A 5926-nucleotide genomic window follows, 5' to 3' on the forward strand; every position below is an offset into this window, starting at 1 on the left:
CAGATTTCCCAGAGAGGCTGTGGAGCCTACCTCACTGGGAATATTCCAGACCCATCTGGACACCATCCTGTGCCCTGTGCTCTGGGATGACCCTGAGTTTGGACTGGATGACCCGCTGAGGTCCCTTCCAACCTTTCCCATTCCATGATCACCTTCCTGGCCCTTTGCTGAACTCTCTCCTGCCTGTCCATGTCTCTGTTGTACTGGAATCCCAGTCCTGGGCACCCAAAAGGGCAGGAAAACCCTGCTGAAGCCCGGGATTGAACCAGGGACCTTTAGATCTTCAGTCTAACGCTCTCCCAGCTGAGCTACTTCAGCCCTGCTGGGGCTGCAATTGTTGCAAAATCTGTTGAAATATGATGATCTTTCAGCCTTTTGGGGCAGCCTTTAGTTGATTTTGGCTTGGGAGAGGAGGAAGTTGTTTCAGGGAATAAGATACAGGCAGAATGGGATCAAAAGCACTGGTTCAAGGTGCCAACCCAGACTCCCTGTCAGTGTCTGTGACTTCCATGCATGACTTTAATCATGTGAATCTGGAGGATGGAGCTGGGAAACACTTACTTTGATATTAGAGAAGCTCACAAATCATTGCAAGGAAAATAAGGAGATGGAGTAAAGTCTCTGTAGCTACAAAGCTGCAGAAGGGGAAGCTGAATGTGGAGTGACAAAGGTGGTGGAGGATGAAGTGAAAGACAAATTCACTGTAGGGAAGGCTCAAGAGATAACTGGGAAGAGAGTAAAAGGGACAATCAAACACAGACTCCTCTCTCTGGGCTGGTGCTGAGGACATTGTCTTGTCTCATCCCTCAGACCATCTCTCTTTTTTGTGCTGTTCAGGGTTTCAGGCTGGTCTGACATATCCAAAAATACACATTGGACAGGTCTAAAATACCCAAACAGCTTCCCTGTAGCATGTCCTGATAAGAAATAATAAATATAAGAAATAATCAATTGGGGCTCACTGCTGTTCCTGAAGGCCAAGGTCCATAACATTGTGAAGAAATTCTTTACTCAGAGAACAGGAACAGGCTTTCCAGAGAATCTGTGGTTTCCCCATCCCTGGAAGTGTTCAAGATCAGGTTGGACAGGGCTTGGAGCAACCTGGTCCAGTGGCAGGTGAGTGGGATGAGATGATCTTTAAGGTCCTTTCCAGATCAAATCATTCTGGGCTCTTATGATAAAACACAGCTAAAATCTGGATTTAAACAGCAGCCTTGAGCTGAGAACCATCATGAGCATTAGCATTGAACAGACTTTCCTAACATCTTTTCACAGAGCCCACGGAAGGATCTGGAGTTATCCATGGAGCCTGGCTAATCTCTGCACACCAATCTGTCTCTCTCCACCCAGGGAATGGGAACCTGGCAGATTCATGTGGTGAGATGGGACAGGTTTGCCCAACCCACCAGCTTATCCTGCAAATAATTCGCTCCCAGGGCGATCTCCCATCTTTTCCCAGCTCCAAATTCACGTCTTCCCAAAATACTTCTGTGAAATGCACGGTGAGTTTTCCATGTCTGTCAAAAATCTGGTAGAGAAAGGTGTCAAAAATATATTTAATCTGGGCTTGAATGTTCAGCTCGACAGCAGCAGATATTTCCTCCCAGGGATTTATTAGATAACAGTTCCTTGATATTTAGGGCTCCCAAACTAGGCTATGGAATATCCAGACAACAGAATCATACCCTAAGTGGGTTTTCTTCCTGCAAAAACACTTTCATTCCTGGATCCCAGTTGTGATCCCACCCCTGGTCACTGAGGAACTGGTCACACGTGTGGCTGAGGGTCACAGCATCTTTGTGCTTCTCAGATGGGGACATTTTTGGCCAGCTGAGCAATGATACTCCCATTTAAGCTTATAAATTGTCTCCTACATATGACAGATCCAGCTCCTGAAAACTCAGTGGTACCAAGAGAAAGGTTCTCCAAGGTCTCCTTGGAGCCTTCTCTTCTCTGGGCTGAACAAATCCATCTCTCTCAGCCTTTCCTCACAGGAGAGGAGTTCAACCTCTCTAATAATCTTTGTGGCCTCCCCTGGACTTGCTCCAGAGTAGACAACCCCCCACACCAGTGACTCAAGATGTTGAGAAGCTGTGGCTGCCCCATCCCTGGAAGTTTCCAAGGCCAGGCTGGACGGGGCTTGGAGCAACCTGGGGTAATGGAAGGTGTCCCTGCCCATGGTAGAGGGCTTGGAAAGAGATGATCTTTGATGTCCAGGGCATCACTAAAGACCTTGGCCAAAAGACAACACAACCCAAACCCAGATTCCTCTGTTTTGAGTCTGGTGGAGATGCTGAAATGAGAAGAATCTCCAATATTGCTGACAGGGTTGGAGCCTGAAGGCTGACTAGGTCTCAGCTCTGATGTGGGAATGAGCAATCCTTGTTCTCTATCCTATTGAATGTCTCTCTCATCTCCACCTGGATCTCAAGATCCATAAGGAGAAGGCAGTTGGGAATTGGTCCCAGTAAATATTTTCAAGAAATCCTGCAATCTGCCCCCTGCAAAATCATTCCCAAAACAAGGCTGGATGTTCAGAGCAGCTCTGGTTATATTTATTTACAGAAGGAGCAATTCAGTGACTACAGATCCTACAAATCTAGCTTGGCTCAGCCTGCAGGGACTGAAAACTCTTCCTGGTTTATTTTCCCATATTTGGATGCTGAAGGAAGTAAGAGAAAGGGTTGCAGAGCCAGATGATTTATCAGCTGATGATTATTGTGTGGCCCATCACAAGTGTTCCCTTGTACATAAAGCTTTGCTTTGAAGGGTTATTAAAGCCTGGCGTGCAGCTTTGCTCCAGGCTTAGCTTTTCTTCAAAGACTCTTGTCTTTGAAGGCAAATCAAAATAATCCAGTGTCTATTTTGAAACATCAATGCCTCTGATTCTGTGAAATGGTATTGTTCTGTTCTTCTCTTAAGAGCTGGGAGCTATTTAGTTCAGCAGCATTGGAGATCAACAAATTCCTGGAAGGCCAGATGGGGAGAGCAGCGTGACAGGTAGCAAAGAACACAGGAGAAGACCCAGCAGGACATTTTTTACTGCAAACCCAGGAGTTTGGAAAATGTTCCTGGGGTGGGATTAGTCTCACTTGATTTCTCGGAGGGCAAAAAGGCAAATCACTAAACCTGACCTAAACACAGAACGGTTTGGGTTGGTAGGGACCTTCAGGATTACTTAATTCCAACCCTCTGCCGTGGACAGGGGCACCTTCCACTAGTCCAGGTTGCTCAGTCACCAGATAGAGCCCACAGAAATCAAATGCTGATTTCCAAAATTGAATCTACCTTCAAAATCCGAACGAAAAATTTCAGAAGTCGACTCTGGAGGTCTCTGTGTGACACCTGGGGCGTTGTCAGCATGCTCTCCCAGTAACCTGGGCATCCCCTTTCCAGCAGCAAACCATAAATGCACCAAGATCAGCTTTGTTGGGAGTTACAGCTCCCTCCCTGCAGCCAGGAATTAAATTATCCAATCAATGCCAATAAGAAAAGTTATTTCCACTCCTGAGTTCAGCTCAAACTCTGGTGAAGTTCATGCCCAGAGGAGCCAGGTTATGTCTTCCCGTGGGGTTTTCCAGAATCCAGTGCAAAGATGGGCTGAGTCCTATCAAAAATTCTTCTCCAAATCAAATCACAGCCAATAGCCCAGATCACTTTGAGGTCTGCACGAATCTCATCCAACTCTTCCTGAGCTTTTTGGGGCGGGGGTCTCCCAGTTGGGATTTAGGTCAACGTGGCTCGAAGGAGACAAGGCACATCAAAGGCTTCTCAAGGCCAGTGGTGCCACCTAATGGGAAAATTCCCAGGGAATGAGTTCCTCGGAAGTGAAAGCCCTTATCTGGAGTGTTGCTAGGTGACGTCGAGATGGAAATTAGGAGCCCTGACGTAAGTCCCTCTTTTCTGCTGCTTTACGACCATTCCTCCGTCAATCCAGTCCCTTTTTCCCCAGCATCCGAGCCACACGCGCGGGATCGCCCTGGGAATTTCGGGCTATTTCCTGCTTTTAAATCCTTTCTCAGCAATGCCCTGAAGCTGCCAAAGGGATTTTGTCCTTCTTGACGCTCGGCGTGGAGAGGAAATTATTCCAGATTTTTGGAATATGAAGAGCCAGGCAGAAAACAAAGAGGGAATGAAGGAGTGCCATGGGAGAGACCAGGAATCTGTGGGTTTTATCCTTAGTTACAAGTTTTGAAAATGAGAGGTGATGCAGGCTCTGCACTGCAACCTCCCCACACTGCTGCAGCTCCGATCCCTCTGGAATCACACTGTGGCTCTGCAAAAAAAAGGGATAATATCTCAAAAGTTCCCAAATGGTAACTCCCTGCAGCCTCTCCAAATCATAAATAATCATGAGAGTAGGCAGAAAAGAAGTGGGAAGCCTGTCCTGGTCTCAAGGGATTAATATGTTCCCTGACTGTGTTGTCTTCCCAACACCTCCACCTGTTTTTCCCTGACAGTCACTCACCACCATATCCCTGTTCCCTTTATTTTTCAGGAGTGTGTTACATGGTTAGAGCAGGGTCTGGATCATTCTCAGGTCTCATCTCACCTCTACCATCAATAAATCCAAAGTTTTAAGCTGTCTCAGTCAGGCTTTCTTTATTTCCATTTCTTTGAAGAGGTATTTCCAAGATTCTGTCAATTTTTCCTGAGATTAAGGTGTTTGTAAGGGCTCACAAGAAGAAAATTATGTAATGCGGTGTCAAAGCTTTGTTTCTGCTGTTCTTGGGGACAGGGCACAAGTGAAGGTAGGGGAGGATTTAATCCTTCTTTCAATCAAAACACCACCATTAGAGGCAAGAAGGAACCCACAAAACTCCTGTGGGTCAAAGAAGGGATCAACATTTAGGGCAAAGGGGAGACACCTTCAATTAAGCAGGATGGAATCATTAATTCCAGCAAGGAGCCGAGCTCTGCTGCTGCTGAGGACTCTGCAGCTGTAGCTGGTGTTGTTCCAAGCCCCCAGCGTTGCCTGGCAGAGGTGGTGGGGCATCAGTGATTGTCCTCAGAGCTCAGAGGGTCATAAACCATGGAATGGTTTGGGTTGGGAGGGACATTAAACATCATCCCATTCCAACCCCCTGACCTGGGCAGGGACACCTTCCACTAGCCCAGGTTGCTCCAAGCCCTGTCCAACCTGGCCTTGGACACTTCCAGGGATGGGCCAGCCACAGCTTCTCTGGGCAACCTGTGCCAGGGCCTCACCACACTCCCAGGGAAGAATTCCTTCCCAATATCCCATCTAACATCCCTCTGTCGACTTAAAACCATTCCCCTTCATCCTGTCACTCCATGCCCTTGTCCCTCTCCAGCTCTCCTGGAGCCCATTTAGGCACAGGAAGGGGGTCTAAGGTCTCCTTGGAGCCTTTTTTTTCTGGGCTGAACAAATCCCTCTCTCAGCCTTTCCTCATAGGAGGGGAGTTCCATCTCTCTAATAATCTTTGTGGCCTCTCCAGGACTTGCTGCAGCGTAGACAGCTTCCCACACCAGTGACTCAACATCACCACCACTTTAGAGGGCAGTCCAGGACACAGGACTGGGAAAAACAGCTGAAGGAACTAAGGAAAAACCCCTTTCTAAAACTATTTCTTATGATGGCTTTGAATTAAAAACATGTCCCTGTTTCACGGACTCAGACTGGTTGAGGTCAGAAGGGATCTCATGGATATCAAACCCCTGCTCAGGCAGGAACACCTCCAGCCAGTTGTCCAGGATCACATCCAGGTAGCTTTGAAATATGGCAAAGAATGGGAACTTCACCTCTCAGGGCAACCTTTCCCAGCTCTCTCATCCTCTTCCCACAGGAGAGATGCTCCAGCCCCTTCATCCCCTTCCTGGCCCTTTGCTGGCCTCTCTCCTGCCTGTCCATGTCTCTGTTGTACTGGAATCCCAGCCCTGGGCACCCAAAAGGGCAGGAAAACCC

The 5926-nt window shown here is 47.7% G+C and overlaps 1 non-coding gene across 1 annotated transcript; it reads right to left on the reverse strand.

The window, feature by feature from the left end:
* Window positions 1–245: 245 nt before the first annotated feature.
* TRNAF-GAA (transfer RNA phenylalanine (anticodon GAA)) lies at window positions 246–318 on the reverse strand. The gene has a single exon. It is a non-coding gene; the product is annotated as a tRNA-Phe (tRNA).
* Between the last annotated feature and the right edge of the window lie 5608 nt (window positions 319–5926).

The sequence above is a fragment of the Manacus candei genome, unplaced genomic scaffold (assembly GCF_025592945.1).
Source record: "Manacus candei isolate 608988 ecotype Guabito, Panama unplaced genomic scaffold, ASM2559294v1 h1tg000148l, whole genome shotgun sequence".
Taxonomy (NCBI): domain Eukaryota; kingdom Metazoa; phylum Chordata; class Aves; order Passeriformes; family Pipridae; genus Manacus; species Manacus candei.